The sequence below is a fragment of the Cydia pomonella genome, chromosome 20 (genome assembly GCF_033807575.1).
Source record: "Cydia pomonella isolate Wapato2018A chromosome 20, ilCydPomo1, whole genome shotgun sequence".
NCBI lineage: Eukaryota > Metazoa > Arthropoda > Insecta > Lepidoptera > Tortricidae > Cydia > Cydia pomonella.
This window is the reverse complement of record NC_084722.1, coordinates 14982159-15010095: the sequence shown is the minus strand read 5'-3', so window position 1 is coordinate 15010095 and position 27937 is coordinate 14982159.

The following is a 27937-nucleotide window of genomic DNA, read 5'->3' as shown; positions in this document are numbered from 1 at the left end:
GACTCGCCCGCACACCTTACGCCTACGTGAATTCCTAATTGTCTGCCTGTACCAAGTCATGTTCAGTTGTTCATTTGCGCAAATTGCTACGAAGATAGAACTTTAAAATGGTTGCAATCCTACGTAAATCATAACTTTGAACGGATCACCCACACTCCGTTACGTATAACAGATTCTTCATATGTCTTTTCCGCCTGTTTCGAGCAATGTTCAAATTCACACATTATTCTAATGTGCGTAAATACCATCTCAACCAAGGTCAATCCCGCGAAAGAAGCTTCCGCGCTCCGTAATTAGTGTACGCGTAATGCGTTAGGCAGTTTTGAAAATTTGATAACTTTACACAATATCCCGTGGACTAGGGCACGTTTGGGAAATCTCGGAGACTCATTATTGTTTCTATCACGGGTTGGGGAGCTTGACGTCGCTAATGTGGTCGCACCTTGCGGGCCGAGGAGCTGTGAAGGAGCGAGGGCGGTAAATTGGTATTGGAGATAAATCTTGACTCTATCCTCTCAACTACTCAAAGGTTAACAGAGCCCCTAGTGTAAATTTATTCAATTTCAAAACGTGACGTACGCGTTTGCGTTAAGTCTCATTTAGTATGGGATTTTGACACGCCAAGCGCGCCAAGCGGAACGTTTTGGAAACTCAAAATCCCATACAAAATTTAACTTAACGCAAACTAACACTAAGGGTACTGGTTTTTAGATAAGTTCTCCTTTGTACTTCTTACTAATTGTATGTTACATTTAATATGTATTTTTCTACAATAAAGAGTTTAAAGGTAGTAACCTTGAATTTTATTTATTTACAAAATATATGCAATAAGGTAAAAATAATGGTGGATTTAATATCAAATTGCATTCTCTACCAGTCAACCATAGGGTCAAACAGAGATACATACAATTGGTGCGAATTCGGGTCTAGAAGTTATAGATATATCAAGAAACATGATATAAAAATGAAGGATTTCATTTTTAATATATTGAAATATTAAATAGACATTTATGTCTCCTTATATTCGTTTTTTTCTACTAATATCTAAACAGTTTTTTATTGAAGCAATTGACCAATTTTGAAGCGAAATCTTTAGCCCTGTTTCGGGGCAAGTTGTTTTCCACTTTTGAGTTGTCCAAGATTATGTCAATAAATTATGAATTTCACATAGCTTTCCTTTTATACAGCAACTATTTAGATTCTTATAAGCATTACTGTGTTTGCTTTGCCTAAATGCAATGAACTTTTTCGATATTTCTTGCCACATGATTTTTTTAAGGCCTATCCAAACTTTCCTACCTCCCTGCCCTGCAGCGTACCGCGGGCAGGCAGAGGTGCCAGAGAGCCCTTAAGTGACAAGTTCCAGATGGATTTTTGCTGTAGCGCCTCCTCTTAATTAGGACTGGGTTATTGGGCATATTTGTGTCCCAACTTCTAGTTCGGGGAGACTTAAATTCATTAGCCTTAATAGGCTTTCATGAAATTTTTGACCTGAATTATGTCGAGAATACTTTGATTTTAGTTTTAGTTAAATATTTGATGGATGTAATTAATTGAAGTGCATTTGGAAATTTAAGATACTTTTTAGGGTTCCGTATCTAAAAGGTACCAAACGAATCCTTATGGTGCGTGCGACTTTGTCCGTCTGTCTATATGTCTGTCTGCTATCGATATTAAAGATTTATGAAGGAAAATGTGAAAAAAACACCATTCGCCCACCCCCTCCTTAGCTCCGAAGTTTACCGAAGAGAAATTATGATTTTTTTACATAATATTAAAATTACTATGAATTTAACAGGAAAAATATAACCCTCTTGGTAACTATTTCTTTAATTACCAAAAAACATTTCCGAATACAGTTTGCAATTTATCCAAATTTACGTATTTATTACACTTGAAATTTCTATGAGAATACATTAAAGACACCTTTTTTCAAATAATAGATCAATTTTTGAAATCGGTACACATGATAGAGAATTATTCTCGAAAAACCAATTAGACAATTTGCCGATAGATGGCGCTGTACACAATTATACTTAGTATAGGTACTTCTGATCAAAAGTCTTGTTCCCCTATTATTAGTTACATGAGATAATTCAAAGTTTGTACGGAACCTCGCACTTGACCGATTTTTTATTTTGAATTACCTAGGTAAGGTGGGTATGAAACTAATTATGATTCACTACTTAGTAAAATAACAACCATTTCCATAAAAAAAAATACAAACTTAGTGTCACACCTGTTTTTGAGACGAAATTTAGGTCATACTAATAACTAAGGTATTATATTTAGTAACTTTATTTTTAAATATAATTACAGTGAGACACCTTATTCGGTTATCGTATGTTTCTTTTAACTTAATGAATGTTTTAATTATAAAGAATTTTGACTCTTGGAGACCATATACATCTCTAAGGATAATATGAAAAACGATTTTTAGTTCTGACACTTGGAGACTTACACCTCTAAATCATTTTAGTTTTTTTTGTATCTGTTTGTGTTTTTTTAAATATTATTGTACATAGTTTTTTTCGTAAATCGACATTAAGAGACTTTATACATCTATAAGTAATAATAATACTTTAGTTTGCGTTGATATTTTCCGTTAATTGTATTTTATAATTGTTGATGTGCGTTTTTTTGCTTGTATATAATGTAAGGATCATTATTCACAAAAAGCTTATATTTTGACGATTCTTACTTTTATTTATGACAAGCTTATATAAAATAGTATCTATCAATTGACTCTTACTTGTCACTGGTTCCCGCCATTTTGAATTGTTATAAAAAGGCGGGTAAAGCGGCCAGTTCGAGTACGGACAAGTTATACTGAAGACGTCTTGGAATATTTTATTGTAAATTGGTTGTTATTATGTCTGTAACAAATTAATAAAGTTAAAATATTGGTATAAGTTTTCGTTTTCATCATTATCCCGGTGGGATATTATAATAAATTCCATGTTGACGTATAAAAGTGCCCTTGTGGCCTATTTACTGAATAAATTTTGAAGTTAAAGTTGAAATTTACTAAGTATTTGTTTATAAAAAAAAACCCACCACTATTCAAAGATAACTCCAAATAACCAAACCCTTCATAAATATAACATAAAAATTTTACTACCCCACAAAAAACCAGATAAAGGGGTTTGTCCCTGTTTGTAGGTAATTATTCTATTGTCATTTTATTTATATTCGCGGTATCGCGGATCTAAGACTTTGGAGGGAGTCTTAATCATTGTTTTATGTTAATTAAGGTTCATATTTAACTGGGTTTGATTTTCATTTGGGTGACAGGGTATCTGAGTAGACGCTTGGTAAATGGAATGGATAGTGGATAGATGCGATTATGATGTTTACATATAGATGCGTGTTTTATGATACAGGCAGATTTGTAAATCAAAATAAATAATGTATTTAGAGGAAGGAAATGACCCCCGTTCTGAGTGATGGATTGTCCAACAGGTCTCCATCGCCATACAGCGGGGTAACGTTTCTAGTGTGTTGGGGACCTTTGGGCCCGGCATGGCTCAGAACGAGTTTTAGTTTTTTAAGGTGTATTAGTCAATAGTTAGTCTAATTATTACGTATTTTTTGTGAAATAAATCATATTAGTTTTTAAATAAATTATGTTGACACTTACCGTACCTTTGTACCGCTCCATATTGTATACAATATTTCAAGAAGGTATGATTTGATTCCAAACTTGGTTGTTTTTGATTTTAGTTAAAATTGGCATTAAATAAACCCATTTATTTAATTTCAATAAAAAATTGTATATTCAATAAAAACCTAAGAACTAAGAAAAATAACTAAATCTAATTTATAAAAACTAATCGAACAACTCACCCCGCATCGCTCCCGACGAAAAGGTATCCATCACGCTAGTCGAATTCTGCCAGTAAATTTAAGTGACGTTGCATACAAAATCCACGAGTAGATCAATATTACAATACACCGTGTTTTTATTAAATTCCGTTAACTTCTGGGTATTAGTAAGTACGTTTACATGACAGATAATTTTCAAAAAAAAAAAAATATTATAAAAAGTCATTAAATGTTGCATATTGTTGTTGCACGGTCATTATATTTAACTCAACCAAACAATTTAAAACTGTGACATGTCAATGTCATTTCGAACATCGATCGTCCGAGAGTGTACTTACGTTTAGTAGCAAACGTATTAACCCGTACTAAACACAAATCAATATGTAAACAGGCCCTAAGGCAAGTGTATACGCTCATAAGATAAAAATAAAACATTGATTATCTCCGTAATGGGGTTAATTAGAATACCGATGTCTTTGAGAAAGTTACTAAATTTAAGCTCAGGAGCACCCTTGAAATTAACGGAAATTAAAAAAAAACACGGTGTATAAACAACGCATCTACAATTAACGCTATCCAAACTTGCAACAAAGTACGAAGACAGACAGTTTCAGCAGCGAGTGCTCTTAATAGCGTCATGTATCAATTCAAAGTATCACGAAACAAAAAAGTTGCTCGAAAAAGGGCGGTAACTGCTGAACTCCGCTTTAACTTGTCATCGACTTTATTAAGTAACGGTGAGAGCGTTTGTGCGTTTTGAAAACGTGCGTTGGGCGTCTGGGGCGCGTTTTTTGTGCGTTATTTCTTTTTTTTAAGCTTTCAATTTTTTATATAAATAACGCAGATTAGGTGATCTGCTTTCTAAGACAGTTGCCTCGTTCCATGAACTGGCGTCATACTGGGCATCAAAAAAAAAATTACACAAACTTTGTTATTTTTGACTACTGGACTTAAATGTAAGTTATTGTATATAATGTATAAGTATAAGTTATATGAGACTTGGGTAAACAGCAATATCTTTATAATATGTCCTATTCCTATTGAATAATAAAAGCTTTCCCTTGACTTTATATTTTGTATTATTGAGTTATATTCGCCGCAATATTAGAATAGGAAAGAATAGAGTTATTTTTATTCGTAATCACAAACAAGACAAATTACATAAAATAACAAAAACATTAAAGTATAAAGTGCCACGAAATGTTGCTGGTGTCTTCCCGCGCTGATATTCCGATGAGACCATCAAGTGAGAAGAATCACTTGTAAAAGACAAGAAGAAGAATGACATAAAATAACATGGTGTGTACAAATGGTTGAATAGGAAAAGGTTACACAGCAAGACATATACAACAACATAGCGACTCAGTTAAATAAGGATTATTTATATAAATCAAGCATCGTACACATAACACTGTATCGGTCCGGTCCAACCATACCTTGGCTGAACATTACAGCTGCTTATGCAACTAGCGCCAACGGTAGCATCACGAACTAAAAGGCAATGGCAGACCAGACCAATATCGAGCATCCATTGAATCAATTTTACACTATTAGAAGTGACATACGTTTTTCGAGCTTTACTTAGAAAACGCACGCCCGTCTGTTATGCCCACAATACTTATGCTAATAAAATGATATTGTTTTCTTTGGAAACTCCTATTAATTAAGAAGTGTGACGGCGTTATATTAATCCAAGGAAGTTCCAGTCTTTAGTAAGACAAGGTCTTATCTGTTCATAAAACCTTTAGTAAGATAAGACCTTGTATCATTAAAGGTCAGCCATTAATGTTTGAAAGTTATGCTCTTTAAAAGACAAGGTGCACAATAAAATAAATGTTATTTATGTTTGTTAATAAATTCAGGGGTTTTAATGGGTTTTTCACCGGAGTTATAAGCATTCTTTATTTATGTAAGTGTGAAATATTCGGCAAGTTTGGATGGCAGTGTTTCGTATTCAAGATTGTATTTTTGATTTACAGAAAATGTTAAGTTTCTCTGTTGAAGAACTGTGTTGATATAAAAGAGTATAATCCCAAAACCGTAGCAAGGCTAAAGGACGAGAGATGGACTATCAGGGTAACGAAATGGAAGGGCCCACTGGGCAAGCGTCGGAGAGCAAGACCTCATGCCAGATGGGCAGACGACATAATAAAAGTAGCGGGGCCCTGCTGGCCACAAATAGCTCAGGACAGAGAAAAATGGAAATCTTTAGAGGAGGCCTTCACCTTCACCTAAGATGTGGGGTTCGTGCAACAACAAAAAAAAGAAAACACATAATATATAATTCATTTTACTTTTTAAATAAATTTTAGTTTCTTCTCACCTTAAAAACTATGTAACTTTTATTCTTTGCATGAAATAAAAGGCGTTTTATTTTATTATTTTAATCCCAAAACATACTTCCAATTTAAACTCTCTTATAATCCAAAGGATCAGAAGATTAGTTTAAGGATCAGAAGACTAGTAGACTGTAGTTATATATAATCGATTACCTAATGACATCAAATTATTGAAAGGAAATAGATTTAAGAATAAACTGACTGCTTGGCTTCTTGGTAATTGTTTCTATAGTGTACAAAAATATTCAGATCACAACTGACATGCTGCTGAAATTTCTAGTTGATAATTGACATTCATATTCAGGAAATATTGTAAATTCTATTTTATTTATTATAACTTTAACATTTTGTTTAACTTCGACCCTCGATTATTATTTTACTTGACATTGTGTAAATTTGATATTTTTAAATTATTTTCTATTTTTATATATATTGCCTGTTTTTTAAAATATTTGCACGCCTGCATGCAGACTGAATGCACGGATTTTCTTTTATCTTGTAAGACCTTTATATTACTGTGTTCTATGCAAATAAATTCTTTGAATCTTTTATCAAGTCTGCCCACAACACAATAATTAAAGCTCTTACATATACTAACTAACTATGGGCTGCATACAAATTTGAGTCTCATAGGGACTAAATTTCAAAAAATATCGCGCTGTATGGCCCCATACATCACGTGGTAACAATAACCTCAAGGAGTTTTTCTCAAACTTTGTATACCTTAAATAAATGACAATAATTACAAATATTATTTTCAGAGCAGTTGTATGTTTGTTTTATCTTGAATCAACCATCAGTCAAGCCAACCAACAAATGAATAACTTTCCGAATACATTGAAATTTTCGAATGTAATAAATAAATATACACACTTAACTATGTTTTCCGTTTTGCTGTCTGGAGGTAGTCTAGAAGAGATCGCTGTTTAGCGATAAGTTCGCCTGTTGTTACATACACCGAAAGACTCAATAAATGCTCTGTAACTTTTATTTTGTAGTGTGCAATAAAGTATTTTATTAAAATAATTTGTATCTCCTTGGATTTCACGGGCGTATAAATCCCAGTCTTTTGATAGGTCCAACGCGTAGAGGCCCCTTGGAGAACTTTACATTAAAAAGATCCATAACTCAGGAAAAAATATTTGTAGTAAACATAAAAATAAATACCCTACCAGGATTAGAACCTAGGATTGCCTGCTTCGTAGGCAGGGTCACTACCGACTAAACTAAGAGGTCGTTTTAATAATGTCCTCTAATGATCACACGTGTCTCTATCATTTTTATCATACCCGAGTAACATAGAGGGGACAGAAAATGTACTAATTACCAACATCCACGCATGCCACGGCATGTTAATTAATATTTGTCGTTGGTTATTAATAATAGTCGTTAGTCGGTTTGGTTTGTCGGGCGGGGCGATTGGAATGCGAGACCGAAAATTAGAGACCAAACCCGTACTTTTTTTTTGTAAATGCACAAGTTAATTTGAATATCACAAATATTTTTCGACGACCGATCTGGCCTAGTGGGTAGTGACCCTGCCTACGACGCTGATGGTCCCGGGTTCAAATCCTGGTAAGGGCATTTATTCGTGTGATGAGCATGGATATTTGTTCCTGAGTCATGGGTGTTTTCTATGTATTTAAGTATTTATAAATATTTATATTTTATATATCGTTGTCTAAGTACCCTCAACACAAGCCTTATTGAGCTTACTGTGGGACTTAGTCAATTTGTGTAATAATGTCCTATAATATTTATTTTATTTTATTTTATCTATATTCACCTAGATTTATGTAATGAATTGTAGTAATGAAATAAAACAATAGAGGAACATTGGAAACAAATATACGATACATTTGAAGAATAACATTCTGCTGTACGTGGTTCACTTACTTACTTGAAATAAATGTATTTAAATTAATTTCTAACGAGAAATATTTTGCGTGCAAGGGTTAATCATAAACATCCAAGGTTTTCTTTCAAGCGGATGTTATTTGCTAAAACAAGAGTTCAACTAATATTCATCAATATTATATTTATAGTATGTATGTGTATGTATGTGTGTCTTATATTATTTATAGTATGTATGTATGTGTTATATTATTTATAGTATGTATGTATTAGTTAATTTAAGTTTCATTTCTCCACTACCTATAGGTTGTCTGGAAGAGATCGCTCTGCAGCGATAAGGCCGCCTGTTGTTTACCTCTATCTTCATGTTTTTTATGTGTTTCCATGTACATTTTTTTCAGAGGTTGTGGAATAAAGAGCATTTGTATTGTATTGTATTGTATGTAGTTTATAAGTATATTAGTTTGCTTTTCTTTTTAATTCATTGACTTTTTTTTCTCTCTCTGCACCAATTGTAAGTGTCTCTATTTGGCCCTATGGTTGACTGGTAGAGAATGCCATTTGGCATTAAGTCCGCCATTTGTACATTGTTGTATATATTTTGTGCAATAAAGTTTAAATTAAATAAATAAATAAAATAATCATACACTTAATATTATTGCACTTTTAACCTTTTGAAAGCCAAGAACAACTAAAGGCGTCGTTACAGCGCGGCTTACGTGGGCGATGACTCGCGAATGCGACGCGGCGCGGCGCGGGACGGCGGCCCAACGGCATTCGGAGATCGCCCACGTAGAACACTTCCATAGGTATCAAAGGATTGAATTCACCCGCGCCGCGCCGCGCCGCGCCTCTTCGCGTTCGCGAGTTATTCGCTCAGGTGCCTAAATAGTCGTGCCCAAAGCGCCAAGGACAAGTATAGGTGTTATGACGGACGCTGTCAAAGAAACCTTCACACTTTCGAGTAAGGTTTTCGGAACTTGGCGATTGAATGTTGCTTGTGTTTGTGCTAGACCGGGCCGGGCCGGCGCTTCGTTTTCTATGGTAAGCAGCACGTGATCACCGATCAGCCGTCATAGAAAAATAAATGTCGGATACCTCGGACCGATTTTATAAAATAATTCGAAGAGATCGCTTTTAGCGATAAAACCGCCTATTGCCTGCCTTTATAGTTAAATAAATAAATAAATGTTATAGGACATTATTAGTATTATTACACAAATTGATATAGACAACGATATACGTAATATATACATTTTTATAAATACTTAAATACATAGAAAACACCCATGACTCAGGAACAAATATCCATGCTCATCACACGAATAAATGTCCTTACCAGGATTTGAACCTGGGACCATGAGCTTCGTAGGCAGGGTCACTACCCACTAGGCCAAACCGGTCGGTAGTTAATCAATTGTTTTTCTTTAAGCTGTATATTTTTACTGAAGATGCCATAAGACAACAAAGAGTATTCTTAAGAGTATTTTTAATTTCTAGCCACACCTCTTATTTCCAAATGACACACACGTTTGATTGATTAATCAGCAACCCTTCCAACACGACATTACATTACTTTGATTAAACATACGCAAAAACAATTAAGGTTACGACAATAAATCACGCCGCAAAGCAATCAGCCGAAACCGGAATCCGCGCCCATAATTATAATAGTTATGGAGAGGACATATTTTATTAATTACAGTGAATGTTATCACGAAATATTACCTTTATGTCGTATTTGCATACCGTGCGTATATGGAATGGGCGCGGTGGCATGCGATGGTGGAGTGGAAGGGAGAAGCGGTAGCGAGGTGAACGAGTTGCGATAGAATTTTAAAATCTATTTGTAAGAATGGCTCACGCTTTTTTATGATATAGGCGGCAATCGAGTAGACGAATCGCCCGACGGTTAGCAAATTACCGTCACCCAAGGCCACTTGCAATACCAGAGGAGACCGACCTTCACGGGAGTATGCTCTTATATTTAATACCGCAGGCGATAGTGCATTCCCCAGTTTGCTTGTGTGAGAGAGGAAGTGTCTGGAGAAACGTACAGTTAAAGACTGCCAACCATCTAATTGGTGAAGATGGAAATGTTGTCGTGTGGATATTTGATTTTGCTAACAATTTCCTACTCTTTCTCGTTTTTGTACGTAGCTTAGTCTTGAGCAGTATTCCACTAGTCAACGAGATCGTGTTTAAAAATCTCAACAAGTCGATCCGGATTTAATACAAAGAATTAATAACAATAAATAAATATTTTGGGGACCATCTTACACAGATCGACCTAGCCCCAAATTAAGCAAAGCTCGTGTTTACTATCGGTATTATACGACGATATATATACTTACATAGCTAAATACATCCTTAGACATATAGATAAAATCCATTATTCACGAACAAATAGTCGTGTTGAACACAAAAATAACCCTTACCAGGATTCGAACCCAAAATAGACCACGGATATGTAGTTGGAACAAACCAATACAAAAATTATGAACGCTAACTTAAAGGTAGTCATTAAAACGATTGCGACAACAGACAGTGAAAAACGCTGCCGCTTATGCCTCGGCCACGGCACGAGGTTTGATGGAAAGTTGGGCGTCACCATCGAATTACTGACCCGATTCGCAAACTGCCTCGACTCCCAAACTATAACCACCATACGCTGATCCCAAGACCTTTGACCAGTATTCATAACCAGAGATCTCGCTATACTGGTTTATAAACGTGATATACAAGTATTGCTTGCGAAGAAAAGTCACTGATAGAGCGCGCCCATAATTACACTGAAAGGTTATTGTTATTTTTGGTTTAAATAATATGCTAACGATTTGGTATTTACTTTTTGGGTTAACATTGTGTTTGAAGGTGTCCCCGGCTTTTGGATTAAGGTAGAATATAGAAAAATCTTATTTATATTTTTTTACAAACTGTAATATTAATTAGATCGAATATGATACAAATCTTATTACCCCAAGCTCCCGGACAAGCGAAAGTGGACCTCGCTTAGAATTAATGTTACATTAAAATCATAGCATTATTTTTTAAATACTCCTTGAGGTCGAACTTTACGTTAAGATGCAAGCCGTAGCACTTCGTAGCGCGTAGCAGCTTTTTCACTTTAACACATTCACTGCTGAGCTACGGTCGTAGCGCTACGTCGTAGCCGATAACATGGATTTCCCGGTATAAATAAATACATATTATATAACATTTTTACACAGATTGACTCACGGCCCGATTCGAAGAATGATTATGACACGTTTAATATCTTGGAAAGATCTTTAAAAGATCGACAACTAAACGTCATGTCAAAATTGACCTTTAATTTTAATTCAGCTGTGATCATAATAAGATCTATCTACAATATTTCTAACGTCAAAGTGACATTGGTTGCCCGAATCGAGCTGCTTTTGTCAATTATACGACAAACAAACGATATCTAAATGAGATTTTATCTAAACTAGAACTTATAGTTATCGTATCTCATTCTTCGAATCGGGCCGTGAGTCCCGACGTAAGACAGTCGTAAATACAACAAATATATATAATATACAAATGCGGCTTCCTTGCACAACACAAAAATTGACGTTTAGTTATCTACTTCTCTATCACTCATGCATATTCGAGCGATAGAGAAGCAAATAACGAAATTTCGATTTTCGCGTTTCTTGATGCATCATTCTCATAGTGAAAACTTCTCAAAAAACTGTTTAAGGCATAGTATAAATAATTAAATATAAAATAAATATTATAGGACATTATTACACAAATTGACTAAGTCCTACAGTGAGCTCAATAAGGCTTGTGTTGAGGGTACTTAGACAACGATATATATAATATATGATATGATATGATATGATTTATTTATCTCACAATATACAATTTCACTTAAAACTACGCGTGGTAAATTCTTAGGAATTTATATTGTGATTGTCTTTAAATTTCAATTGTATAAATAAATTCACCATATAAATATTTATAAATACTTAAATACATAGAAAACACCCATGACTCAGGAACAAATATCCATGCTCATCACACAAATACATGCCCTTACCAGGATTTGAACCCGGGACCATCAGCTTCGTAGGCAGGGTCACTACCCACTAGGCCAAACGGTCGTCATGACTAAGTTAGTCACTATGTATAAGTTACAATATGTGCCAGTGCTGCACTCTGGCGGCAGAACATTGCAGTAATACCCCCTATTATAAATGTTTTAAAATAAAGTGTTTATATCGTTTATCCTAAAATTTACTGAACTAAACGGTAATTTAGGTATACTAAATCTTCCACGGCCATCATTTACTCATCACCACATAACTGTCAAGACTCCTAATTATGGTCAATACTAGGACCACATCATAACAACCGCAAGCCAACAACATTTACTCATGTAATTACCCCATTATGTAGTTAATAACACAAGTAACCGGTTTAAAACGGGTTAGTTCAGTAAATCGGCTGAGTCAATATGGGTCAGTAACTTGAAAGGCAAATATCACGTTTGGTCGCTTTGGAATCTTCGAGTAGGGTGAGCATGGTTGTGGGTGAGATGGGACAGTCTCTTCGTTTTGGCAGGTAGCAATAAACTTACAAGATGGATGATAAGATAAGATAAAGATAGTTATTTTACACAACTATACAATTACATCGTATAATTAACATGCATTAAATAAGAAAAAATACAATTTGAATTACTGTAGAATTAATGGAATTGATGAATTAACTTTCTCTCGTCACTCGTTGCCATAGTTACGTTCTTCTGGGTCACTCTTAAAACTCCAGTATTTAAATTGAAGCATTTTGTGAAGTATGAGGTATTTCCATAATGAGCCATCAAATAAGCATGTTACTAGATCGTTGTACGACATTCCTTCTATCAAACTGTGCTGCGTGTCCCCTGTCTGACAGGACAGAATAACAAGAAATAGTTGATCCACCCAGTTATTAAACTAAATTCCTAGCAGGTTATAGAAGAATGTAAGAAAACAGAAGTAGATATCCAGTTTTTACACATGAATTTTGTAACGAGTAAATAAAAAATCTGTTCATTATAATTAAAAATAGTTTTTTCTACCTATATTCTTATAGATTGTTAGTTAATATATTTTTTTACAAACTTTACTTAGCTTAGTTACTCTACTTACTTACTTTTATGCGGAAAATAACAATGTCACTCAGTGTCTATATTTTTCCGATAAAAACGAAAAAATCGGAAATAAACGGAAAAAACGCACTTTGAAAAGAATTAGTGAATTTTTCCATTCATATTTAATCCATAGTTTAGGTAGCTACACCTGCTTAGTCGTGTGTTTTATTATCCAAATGCTGTCAATAATTTCCAAAAAAACTGAAAAATACGGAAAAAACGAAAGTTTTAAAACGTCCTGAAAAAAAGATTTGATTTTTTTTAGAATTTTCAACCCCAGCCTAGAAACCATCACTAAGCCTCTCAGGCTGAAGGATATGTATGGTTCACATTCAGCGACAACAATCATAATGTATTTTCAACTGAATACACCACTAATGAAGAAACGACTTTACTTAAAGAAACTAATTAAAATTCTGACTTAAAATTCTTAAATATAATGTATTTATTCAGTTGAAAATACATTATATATCAGAATTTTAAGTCAGAATTTGAATTAGTTTCTTTAAGTAAAATAGTTTCTGAGAAACTTGCCGCATGGTCACCCCGCTCAAAAGGTACAAGTTGTACATAGTTCGCAGACACGGTCGGTTGTTTGATTTGGACTAATCAATCCCACGTGCCGGCAACTGAGCAATCCGAGGGATTAAATTAATCTGATTAATGCCCATTATTTAAGTGTTAAAATAGAAATGGCATGTTAGGTATAGATCGTGTCATTCATGAAAATGCTTGCCTTGACTAGTAAGGTCATGTTATTAGAGGTTAGATTTGACAAGTCTGCGCGTCATCGTGGATGACACGAACTATAAAATATAAATTCAATTACTTACATGACGAAATCGGCACAATAGAAAATATTTAAACTTGACATCATGTCGTTGGGCAGTTCCTCGAATTCGCTTTTGAATAGAATTAATTTAAGAAATAGGTTTTAACCGTATAATTATTGCTTAATTGTAACGTTTCTAAATAAAATAGTACATTACGATACTTGTACTGTGTTGTGTTGTGTGTGTTGGACTTGTCCGGAAAATACGAGTGGATGGATGAATGGAATAAAAATGAGTGATGATAAATTAAAACAACGGAATTACCTATTCGCACATGTATCGTACTTACAACGTTTTACAGTACATATGGCCCTTGAAATTTTCGACATAGTTACTTAATGTGTGTGCGTGCGTGTGTGTGTGTGTGTGTATCGCGCTAGTCTTGTTAAGTAGCGCCGTATGTACTGTAAATGTGTTAAAGTACCAAAAACATTTAAGATTGACGATTACTCCGCACAAAAATTAATTGTCATATGGATTATCATTGGTCGCGTATGCCTAGTTAGGCGTCTTCAACCAGTTTTTTCTTTTTTTCAACACACTCATAATGAAATGAAAAAATGAAAATGAAAAAATGATTTATTCTCTCACAAGCATATTTAACAAAATACAGGTTGGTGTCCCTTTTTAAGTATAGAAATAGCTGTGTTAAGGAACACCGCTCTTCCTTAGTGATTACGTAGAAGCTAAAAGCAAAACTATGATGGCTACAAAGTATAAACTAAACAATTAATATGTAAGTAAACTATGTAATACTAAACTAAGATGCGAGTAGCAAAGTAACTAATGTAATTTTAAATGTTCAAGTATAAGAGCCACTTTTAAGTGTTTTGCGCGCATGTGTGTGTGTGTGTGTGTGTGTGTGTGTGTGTGTGTGTTTTGTGTGTGTGAGTATGTGTGTGTGTGTGTGTTAAGGGAATGGTGCATTGATTGATTTATATTAGATTATGATTTAAGTAGATTTTCCATATCAACATAGTTTTTAACCAGTTTTTTATTTTTATTTTATATTTCATTATTTAAAAAGTTGTACAATTTTGCTGATTGAACAATGTACTGTCATAGTAAGGGAAGAGTTTTTATCTACATGGTAGCTACATTATTTGATATTGATATATATCCTTGACTCCACATGGCAAAAGACGGAAAGGTAGACCGATAGATAGATGGGAAAACGAGCTGAAGGAAACAGCCGGCCCCAACTGGATTCAAGTAGCCCAATCTAGAAAGAACTGGCTATCTTTGGAGGAGGCCTTCACCTGCAGAGGGGTTCTTGTAGATTAAAAATAAATAAAAAATATCAATTATACTGAATGTAAAATGTATATAAACAACAATTAAGTTAAAACATTAATAACTCTGTTACTAACAAAAATGGATCCTATTAAAATATTAGTATTTAATTTATTTTCTTCTCTCTTCGTAATCTGCAACGAAATAATAGTACATTTCGATGCTAGTGCGGAAAGTACGTCATTACTCCATGAATACCCAGATACTCGGGACGAGTGAAGAATGACATTTCCGCAGGTGTATCGAACGACGTTTTTAATACACTTGGTAAAAAATAAGAAAAACAACAAGTACTTTTTTTATGCATGTTCTATAAGACATAAACAATTGTAAATATAAAATATTATACCATTGTTACCTAAGTATCGTTATTTACGATTATTTGTGTATCGTATATTTAAATTGTATGAAAACAATATCGAATCCAAAGGCAGGAAACTTAAAACATTCTTGCAGTAAGAAAAAACGCCTCTGCTTTAACAGGCGTTTCGGCAGCTATTCCGTTCCATTCAGACAACTTATTAAGAACGGTTTTTCAATATTCAAAATGTTGTAAGCATGTAGCAAGCTCATAAAGTCCGTTGTTTGGGCCATCTTAAGAGAATGGATGAATATCGGAACGTGAAAAGAGCGTACCTGGGTCGCCTAGCAGGAGGACGTCCTGTCGGACGCCCTAGGTATCGCTGGAGCGACATGGTGGAGGCGGATCTGCGCGAACTCCGAGTCAATAATTGGCGAGAAGTCGCACAGGACCGAAATGTGGAGCTTTCTTGTGTCGGAGGCCAATTATTATTTCCGGTCTCTGAGACAACGGAGTAAGTAATAATATAAACTAATAAATTAATAAATATTATAGGGACATTCTTACACAAATCGACTAAGTCCCACGGTAAGCTAAGAAGGCTTGTATTGTGGGTACTCAGACAACGATATATATATTATACAAATACTTAAAATTACATAGAAAGTATCCATCACTCAGGAACAAATATCTGTGCTCATCACACAAATAAATGCCCTTACCGGGATTCGAACCCAGGACCCACTAGGCCAGACCGGTCGTTGAATTGACTTATCAAGCAGGTACGTCAAAATTTTATATTAAAGGAAATATAAATTATTTCTTTGATATAGTTTGTAGTATGATTATTCCGCCTCATAAACATACTTCGCCGAAATATAATATTCCTAATTATCAGAGGTAATAAAAAAGTCGTTAGGTGTATAATATTTTCCGAGTGTCATCGGAGGTCAGGCCGATACTGGGCGCGACTGAAATAATACTCGTTTGTATAAGCCGACACATTAAAAGTTATCACTCGCTGTCATAATGTACCGCTTTTTAAAAAACTGCAAAAAAAGGATGTTATCAATTCGTCGGAATCTTTTTTAGCATCGAGAGGTTGTTTCTGAATATAAATGCCACTTTCATTAATTTTGTATTTTTTCATACATTTTGTGGTTTTTTTCTCCGAATCACGAGCTCTCTTGATCCTAATGTCATAAAAAAATGTTTCAGAGTTTTTACCTATTGTGTTAACATTTCCCCATATACTTTGTATGGCGGTAATAATCGGTGGCGATCCTGACTAGAAATAACACAAAAGTGGCAAAAAAGTCACAAAAAAAGTAACGCTCAAGATTATTATCGAATTGCCAGTCAGCCTAACTGCTGCAGTATCGCAGCAGTGGTAAATGTCACTGTGGCCAATTTCAACTTAAATCGTGACATCAAAATGGTATCTAAATAATGTTAGTCACCCAAGCGCCTCGCTCGTGCCAATGTATGTACGAACAAGTACGAGCGGCATCATTTAGATTTCATTTGGATGTCACAATGTTTGAATTGGCCTCAGGTTCTTAAATTGAGTGACGAAGGGATCGTTCTTTTTGCGACAGCAATACAATTTCTCAAGGAAATTGGTAGTAACATTGGCAACATTGTCCGTTGAAGAAAACTGATCATGAGGATATTACGATTGGGCACTTTATACGTTGCGGTAAAATTATCCAGTAATTTTAACTAGCACTAGGGTGAATCCTTAGTACAATACTCCTTTTTTTTTATATATATTTACAATGCACTTGGCTTATAATTACTGAAGTGCCGACGGAACTTTCCAAAATTGCGAAATTTTCCGCATAGGAAAGTTTCAGAAATTTCTGACATTTTTGTACGACAATTGATATTTGTTATATTTCTGTGAAACTTTCAAGGAATTTCCGAGAAGATTTCCTACTTTTTGGAATCTTTCCGCAACTTTTAGGTATATATAACTAATAATAAAACACGAGAAAGACAGTTACAGAGTAAATTAAATACAACAAAGGCGAACTTATCCCAGGATGGGATCTCTTCTAGTTAACCTCTGTACCTACTTACAATATTTTTACTGTCTTCTCCTTGATTTAGGTACTGAAACCGTTATAAAACGAATTTATAACATAATTCTTAAACATTTTAGTAGTTTAACCAAGAGTGCCATATTTATATGACTCACGTTATACCACCAACGAACTTATAATAAAATCCCTACATTTAAATCTATTAGTGGAATTAAAATCACCCCACGGCGCAGATTAGATCTGTTATTACGACATTTATGAATTCCTATGACCACACCTAACATGTGATGGAGTTTATTGTTCTATATGTTTGTGGCAAACTAGCTTCTGTCCGCGACTTCGCCTGCATATATATGTGATATACGCGAAAGCTTGAAATAAATTATTTTTAAATTTTATTTATAGAATTCATTGCACTGTAGGTATAGTCAGCATCAAAAGTAGCGGATCAAATAACGTTTCATAAGTATCTACCATTCTGTAGCAGCTTAACAAAAAGTGATGTCTTTAATATAGAACAACAAAGAGTGTAAAATATATACTTTTGAGCGCGAATTTTAGAAATTTATCTATACTTGGAAAAGTTATCCGGAATATCAGATACTTTTGACGCGTTGTTTCATCCGCTACTTTTGATGCTGACTGTACTATACTTATATTGTAAAGTATCCTCCTAATCCAGGTTATCCCTAAGACTTAAGTTAGTATGACTAATTTAAGCGAATTTCTAAAAACTTGGGTATGTATTTCTAAGGAACTATTGTAGAGAATTTAATGGAGAGCATATTAAACAGTTCAATTCAACAGTTTGTTCTATCTTAAAATAATGAAAAAAAAAAAGTTTTGACAAAAAATAAAACTATTTTTTTTTTAAATCTTTTTTTTTTTCACTGGTAACATACTACCTACTAAGGTAGTATGTAAGCAACCACTTGACGACGTAATTTCCTTGTGTTACCTGACTTCATAAAAACGAAGAGGGTCTTAATTCATCGGAATCAGAATCTTTGTTGATTTTTGCCAATTAGGACCATGCTTAAATTATTTTAAGAACTCAAACTCAAGACCTCATATGACAGGAACGGAATTAACTGTATGAAAATTAAATTTTTGACCCTTCTTTCTTCGAAATAGAACGGATGTCCATCTACACATCCTAATAGACATCACTGACATATCTAACCTAACAGACAGACGAACCGATACGACCTTCAAACCTTCAAGAAAAGAGCGTACTCCCATCTTAAATGCCGGCAACGCACTTACAACCCCTGTAATCGCTTACCATCAGGTGATCCGTCTGCTCGTTTGCCTCCTCTACCATAAAAAAAAAAAAAAAAAAAAAAACAGACAAACTGTCACGTTTTCAATATATGTTAGTAAATATACATTTTTTGGGTCATTAATTTCTATTTCTCCGTGTGTTGATTTGAAAGGATTGAGGTGTGTTTTGTTTTTGCTGATTGAATAAAAATGCTGACTTGGGATATGTAATTTCAATTAATTTGTGATGTTACTTGCACAGGCAACAATCAGGCAGTGTCCTGGCAAATCGGTATTTTTTTTCTTTTTTTTTCCTTTGCCTTTAAAAACCCCTTATCTGTGTGACAAGGATCCTGACCGTTTTTTTAGTTATCTTTTAGCATTTTCTTTCGACAACGATTTTTTTATGCTTGTTGGTACATAATTAAATACAGGGTGGCTTTTAAAATTTTATTGAAAAACATAAATAGGTTAAGTTTAAAATATTATACAGGATGATTCAGGAGACGTGAGCGGGATCAAGCCTGCATATTCGGTATATTATTAGCAAATGTTTCGTACCAGTATTTGTGAGATTAACGTTAATTTAATTTTTACTGTTCAAAAAAAAGAGTTTTATTTTATTTACGATATTTATGGTCACCCTCTTTGTTTTATCCATAATAAGTGACAAATTGAATGTCATCGGAGTGTGGTTACTTTTATAAAATCGTATCTCACTCAAGTGTGACATTTTGTTTTCTTCATAATCAAAGTGCTGTCATAACGGTTAAAGAGGTTTTATCTTTGTTAATTAATTGTTTTAGGGTGTCCATGATTGTAGATAATCAAATTTGTCCTTAAGAAAAAGTTAAATAACAGATAAAAAGCGTGATTGTTTTACTTAAATATGATGGTCAACGATTCATTAACATTTACTGATTGTGTAGTCTTAGTCCAGCTCACGTCTCATGAATCACCCTGTATATGCGTCCAATAATAATGATTACTGGCACTAGAAACAACCGGATTTTAAAAATGGCGAGCAAATTAAAATTGAAATTCCAAGCTTTTCACCTGAAGTGTAAATTGCTAGATCTATTCCCAAAGGAACCGGATATAACCAGTTAAATATAGTTGAACAGTAATATCAGAGACAAGTTGCTATATAGACTGTCAAATTCAAAATAGTAAATCTCCTCTTCACAGGATCAGACGATGTTACATACCGCGTTCTCAGAGTAATATAATTATTTTTACAGTACATATGGTGCTACTTTACCGCAATGCCAAAGGGCCATATGTACTGTATAAAGTTGTACGATACATGTAGGGAATAGGTGATTCGCCACTCGTTGCGAATTTCCTATTTTTCGCACTTGTATCGTATTAACCGCTCTTTCTGTAATTTCGCGTAGCACCGCAAAGCCCACTGTTCGTCAATAAGCTGTAAACATTAAATTAACAGGAACTAAAGTGGAAACCTACAGCATTTCTATTAACGCCAGATTTTTTGTCAAACATGTGTTGAAAAAACAGATGATAATAAAATCACACGAAGGCAACATAAACGTACAAGATGCATTTATGCGGCACATTAAAGTACTACAAGATGGAGCAACTCCATGCAGGTAGGTACCGAAAATGGCCCAAAAATCTGCAACTTCCTGGATTCAACGGGCATTAGTAATGAACATGACAATAGATCACTGCTTGGTCGACGTGGCACTCAAAGGCCCGCAACACTCTAATAAGAATAACTCCACGCTTCTTGCAACATTTCCATCTTCACCACTTAGATGGTTGGTTGTCTTCAACTACCGTAAAACCACCCAACTATAAGTCCAAAGCTCCCAACTATGGTCCACAAATAAACTCAATTTTTCTCGTTCAGGTGTGTATTTTACTATATTTTTTTGTTCTAAGGCAAAGTATGTTTATAAATGGAAGGTAAAACTAGGAGTAAACCAAAAGGAACATTGGTATAGATACTTAATGTGCTTTTGAACTTGTGGACCATAGTTGCAGTATTGGACTATAGTTGGGTAGTTTTACGGTACGCGTTTTCCAGAAACTTTCTGCCTCGCACAGTTAACTCGAAGAGGGGAAACGAATAATGCTACCATAGCTTTCGCGTGGAAACCGCCGGATGGAAGCCGTGGCTCCGGGCGTCCTGTACACTCTTGACAACGGTCCGTCCTAAGAGAGTTACGAGCGGTCGGGTTGAGCTGGAGCGAGGCCAGAAGACGAGCTGATGATAGGAAGGCGTGGCGCGAGCTTGTGAAGGCCCTTTGCACCTCTGGGGTGCTCTAGGACAACAACAACAGTTAACTGTGGAATAAAGTGTGCCCGCGGTATTTTCGAACCAATAAGACCTTCAAACTAAAGAAAAGAGCGTACTGTAATTTAAAATAAATGAAATATAAAAGGACAATTGCTTACCATCAGGTAATTTGTCTGCTCGTTTGCCTATACCATAAAAAACCACCAAGCGAACACAGCGGCTCAATCACGCAAAATAGGCGCCAGTCGTCGAGTTGCGGAAAATCGCCCGAACTACAATACAATACAATACACAGCAGCTTAGTAGAGCTCTCAATTAATAATTAATCTTTACTATCAGACAAGCATTGAAGACTGGTAAAGTAGACGGAGGCTAAAACGTCATTCAAAATATACGGGTGTGAGTAGCCTCTTATCAATCTTCTAATTTTCAGGGGCCCTTGCGGATACACTTCATAAAATTTCAAGAGCTTTTTTGACCATCTCCATGTGCCGGATGATGGAGCTTATGGGTAGCCTTTTGAATTTTTTTTTTTAATACTACGTCGGTGGCAAACAAGCATACGGCCCGCCTGATGGTATGCAGTATCCGTAGCCTATGTACGCCTGCAACTCCAGAGGAGTTACATGCGCGTTGCCGACCCTAACCCCCTCCCGCCCCTCGTTGAGCTCTGGCAACCTTACTCACCGCCAGGAACACAACACTATGAGTAGGGTCTAGTGTTATTTGGCTGCGATTTTCTGTAAGGTAGAGGTACTTCCCCAGTTGGGCTCTGCTCTAGATCTGGAAGGACATCCGCTGTGCTGTGCCCTACCACACAAAGCGAGATGACATTCACAATGCCCATACCTCTCTGAAATTTTTCCTTTGGTTCAAGATAGCCTGCTCCAAAGTCCTTCATTCTTTGTCTGGCGAGGGCGTGACATTCACCCATTAGGTGTGTTACTGTCTCTTCCTCTTCACCACACATTCGACAATCGGTGTTGTCGGAGTGTCCCATCCGGGCCAAAACTCCTTTGATAATAATGGCCCGTAAACACCCCTGTTATAATTTGGAGTTGTCTCCTGCTAAGTTTCCGTGGCTTTTTACTCCAACCGGAGTGTACTCCTTGTATAAAGAGCTTAAGAAGTAGCTTCACTAATAGATTTAGATTTAGATAATTACACTATAAATTATACTAAACTATCCTACATGAATATATATTATGATCGTCATTAATATCTACATAATATTATTTAATAAAATAAAACCAACCACCATGGACGAAGATCGCAACGTAAAAAGAGCGTACCTGGGTCGCCTAGCAGGAGGACGTCCTATCGGACGCCCCAGGTATCGCTGGAGCGACATGGTGGAGGCGGATCTGCGTGAGCTTCGAGTCGACAATTGGCGAGAGGTCGCACAGGACCGAGAAAAGTGGCGCTGTCTTGTGTCGGAGGCCAAGTCTCATTTTGGGTCGCTGAGCCAACGGAGTAAGTAAGTAGTAAGTAAGTAAGTACCTAACCACCATCAAGCCAACTCCTTCAATGATCGTGATTTTGCACGACAGCTACCATCCTTACTTTTAACTGGTCATTAATAATACGGATCTATGCTCCAGGGATTGCGGGAAAGAGGACTGACGGGAAAAGGATAAAAAACCTTAACATGACGGCTGAAACTTACGTCGAGGTGTACGGATGCGGTTAGATCCAAGTTGTGTTAGATACGTTATTTGTAGTAAGCTAGGTTCTACCCGCGACTTTGTACTCGTAGAATAGGTACTAGAAAAATATTTATTGACAATAACAATATACATAATGGATATATACAGATGATTACTATAACTAGCTTATATCTAAAATAGGCCCTTGAGGCATCCTACCAAGGATGCTGGCGGCATTTCCTCGTTGTATCGCAATACTGATACGTTGTGCGAGGAAGCCGCCAGCTCTTCGGTCACCAGTTACGTCAACCAGACGTTTCGCGATTTCTCCAAAAAACTTGTGCGCGCTGGGACCCCATGGAATGGACCTCGTAGAATTAGTATTTCAATATCACTTCCATGGCAAATTCCACCCCTCTCTTTTCAACTAATCCCCGGGACTCAAAATATCTTTATACGAAATTTCATCTAAAGCGGTTCAGCGGTTCAAGTGTGACGAACTAACAGACAGACAGACAGAATTACGACAGAGTTAATTTGGCATTTTATAATATTAGTATGGATAGACGTACAATTTACATACTGAAGAAAATGTCTTATGCCCTCGAGAAACTAAGATCCGATTCCAACTGACGCCACAACCTCCATGCTATTATGCATTACTATTACTTATTAATTATACTTACTAGATTTTCCCGAGGGGCTACAGTATGGGGTTCTTCAAAAAAGGAGTGTACAGGTTTTTAAAGAGTTGGCAACACGCATATAATAAAAAAAAAACACTTTTTCCCACTTTAAAATTTTTCCAATTTTAAATTTATTCTAAGCGCATATAATATCTCTGGTGTTGCAGGTGTCCATAGGCTACGCTGACTGATTACCATCAGGCGTGCCGTATGCTTGTTTGCAACCGACGTGGTAATAAAACAAAACTTTAAAAGTTGAAATAACGCGGAAAATAAACAAAAAGAGTGCCGCGACTTGAAAATAATCAATAGAAGTAATAAAAAGCTTGTATGCACCTCTACTTCATATTGCATCTAAGATATGCATCAGCATTAGTGCACCTCCCATCGGATTCGCATGCAATTCTCGTGGCCTATCCAAAAAGGAGCATCGTCCGTCGGCTACCGAAGATGCTTGCTTTAGGATTTATTCTGTTTTGTATTTTAAAATATACTACAGAGTGGTGATTTTAGTGAAATTTCTGTATGAAGGAAATTAAGTAGATTGTTAACCAAGGGGTGAAAGGCACCCATTTCTGTTGAGGTAGTTTGGCGCGGGAACGCAGTGAGAGTGCACTGTAGCACCCGGGTTAAACACACTACTTTTCATTTCGAATGCGAGAAAGTAAAATAAATGTGTATTTAAAAATACGGATAAGTATAAACTTCAGTAGCTTTCTTGAGGGTACTTTTAATTAACAATTTGTTAGAACATATAAACCAAACAGGTTTTAAACCCAATGTTCCTTAGCTGGAAGCTATTTTGTTTTGTCTGTGGTTTTTTTATTTTGTCAGTTTACAAACAAATGAATATACGTATCGTTTTGCTGTCTGCGACAAAATAATGTTTTACTCTATTCAATCCTGGTAGAATTCCACTCCAAACCCAATACAATTTACGATAAAATATCGTTATTTATGTAATAGAAAGTTAATCATCAAAATGGAAATTGTACAATAAATCCATTTAAAACCAAAATTTTAATTGCTTATCATAAAAAAAGAAAATAGCCACTTAAAAAGTACAGAAAGCTCTAGAGCAGAAACGTATCTTTTTCTGCAAAGTTTTTAGAACACGGGTACGTCCTTGGACCCGGGTACGTCCTTAAACTACGTCCAAAAGAGAGGTATGGGCATTGTGAATGTCATCTCGCTTTGTGTGGCAGCGCACAGCCAGTGGATGTCATTCCAGATCTAGAGCAGAGCCCAACTGGAGAAGTACCTCCACCTTACAGAAAACCGCAGCCAAATAACACTAGACCCTACTCATAGTATTGTGTTCCTGCCGGTGAGTAAGGTTGCCAGAGCTCAACGAGGGGGAGCGGGTTTAGGGTCGGCAACGCGCATGTAACTCCTATGGAGTTGCAGGCGTACATAGGCTACGGAGACTGCTTACCATCAGGCGGGCCGTATTCTTGTTGGCCACCGACATAGTATATAAAAAAAAGAACAACAACGACCCAATTTCAGGGCAATCAGTTGTTAGTAATGCGCGAATAAGTAACTTCGGTAAGCAATGCAGAATTGAATAAGCTTTCTAAATAAGTATAAAACATTTTAACTGCTCAATAAATAAAAAATCTTATTTCAAAAGACTCTAGTCATGACGTACCTAACACGTGACTTTACAGTAAAATCTTCTTACTAACCATTGATTTCTGACCGCCGCTATAGGGTCTCATTTGTTGCAAATTATCTCTTCGAATATCAAGTATTGGCTCCTTTTACGAATATCCCTGCTCAGTGATGTGGTCCGGAGACAAGCTGGGTTTCATTTCGCATTATTTTTTGTATTCGTTCATTAACTATAATAAGTGTCATTGTTTATTTATAATTTGGAGCCTGTCGTGATCCACTGCTGGGCAAAGGCCTCCCCCCAATCTCTCCACTGATCTCTGTCTAGTGCTGTGTCTGGCCACTTCTTCAAGAAGGCTGTATCAAGTATTGGCTCCTTTTACGAATATCTGGTATTACGAATTGCCCTGTTTAAATATTACATTTCCCATTTAGCCATGCGAACTATGGAGGGTCGTAAGTTTTGAAGTTATACGTATAAATGTTAGCAAGTCAGCTAACTTTTATATATTATAACCATCACCGTTTTCCTATATTTTTACGCTAATATGGGCATACTTGAAAACATCAAACTAGTCTTGATTAGGTCAAAAGTTTAGCTGCCTTTTTGCTACCTCTATTTACATTGTCAGTTTTTCTGTTATTAGTTTTTTTGTGATGCAAGAACTTACTTATATACCTACTTATTTTACATCTCATTCATTCATACCGAAAACCGGGCATCATCAACATGAAAACCTACCCACTTCACATTCACTGTAACATCTCGAAACGCAATAAAAACGCAACTAAACCGTAGTAATTACGCCGAAATTCGAATACACTTGACTCTAGTGTTGGCGTATTCGAAATTTTCAATACCCACCGCTCCGGCCCAGTGCCGTGACACAGGGATGTAGCAATATGCTGACGTCTTCACATTTGACTTACAGGCCAATTCAATCGTTTTGTTGGAATTATACCTATCAGGGTGCCGAGCCAAGGTGACCAAGGTGTTTTTGGACCCGGGTACTTAAACTACGTCCAAAAGGTAGGGGCATTGTGAACGTCATCTCGCTTTGTGTGGTAGGGCACAGCACAGCGAATGTCATTCCAGATCTAGAGCAGAGCCTAACCGGGGAAGTACCTCCACCTTACAGAAAACTACAGCCAAATAACACTAGACCCTACTCATAGTGTTGTGTTCCTGCCGGTGAGTAAAGTTGCCCGAGCTCAATGAGGGTGCGGAGTGTTAGGGTCGGCAACGCACATGTAACTCCTGTGGATGTATTTTAAGTTGCCTTAGTAATAAAATAATCACTGAGTAAATTCGCTGTAAGAATTTTCAAGTATGAAGTCCGCATACACAACGTAAACGCAAGTGATGCTCAGTGATGTAGTCCGGAGACAAGCTGGGTTTTATTTCGCTTTATTTTTCTTCGTTCATCAACTATAATAAGTGTCATTATTTATTTATTATTTGGAGCATGTCGTGTCCCACTGGGCAAAGGCCTCCCCCCAATCTCTCCACTGATCTCTGTCCAGTGCTGTGTCTGGCCACTCCTTCAAGAAGGAGTCCAGTTGTTCAGACCCCCCCCCCCCCCCCAAATATGAAGACACAAATACATAAATGTCATAAACTTTAAAAAACATTATACACAAAGTCACTTACAGGGTTGAAAGTGAATCAAATTTTCCTGATTAAAAGCAAATTGACATTATAATTATTCTTTTATCGATTAATATTTATTTATTTATCGTTCAATCATATCATGCACAAATCTGAAATTATCTTATTTAGACAGCGATTAGAGCGATACAAGTATGTAATGTGCAGGGGTGTTTATTTAAGGACGATCGATTGTTAATAGTACATTACGATACAAATGCGAAAAACAGGAAATTCGAAACGAGTGGCGATAAATTAAATCACGACCGAAGAGAGTGTTTTAAATCGACAGTTGCGAATTGCCTATTCGCACATGTATCGTACAACGTTTTACAGTACATATGGCCCTTTAAATGTTCGACACAGTAACGTAATATGCTAATTTTCGCACTAGTGCGGTAAAGTAGCATCATCTGTACTGTAAAATAAGTTATTACCACCGTAATATCAATGCCTGGGTGGATGTATTTTTTAATATGCACAGGCCTAGTAAAAATGACAATCGTTAGCGTTACGACCACGAAACGTTTCTCTATCACTCTTCGATAAAGAGACAGCTAGCGTTTCGCTGTCGTAGAGCAAACTATTGTCATTTTAGCTAGGCCTGTGCATATTAAAAAATACAACTATATTTCACATGATATGAATACATGACATGAACTATTTTTCATAACGAGGACGTGGGAGAAGGAGAATATCATGGACAAGGAACATAAGAGACTGGTTGGACGTGGGCAGTACAGAGAAACTAATTCGCATGACTTCAGATAGAATGGCATATAGACATAAGGTCGCCAACCTCCGGGATGGAGAAGGCACTTAAGAAGATATTTCATTTTTTTTTTATTCATTTTTTTGCTGCAGAAGCTTCTGCAAGCGATAATAACGCTGCGTATAGACAAGATGTCAATCGCTTACGCCCTGTAGCGAACGAAACGCAACTGCCTCTGTCGCACTTATATGTTATCAACTACCATAACTTACCAGTTACCAGGGTACACCCATATGTTGATATTTTGTTACATTTTTCGTTTAACTTTTGTTAATGCTGATCGTTCATATGCTTACTGACCACCTTTACTTAGCTAGATCCAAGCTACCTTCTTCTCAAAGTGACATATTGTTTTCCGTATGATATAGTACGAAGAATAAAGGACTCAAAATTC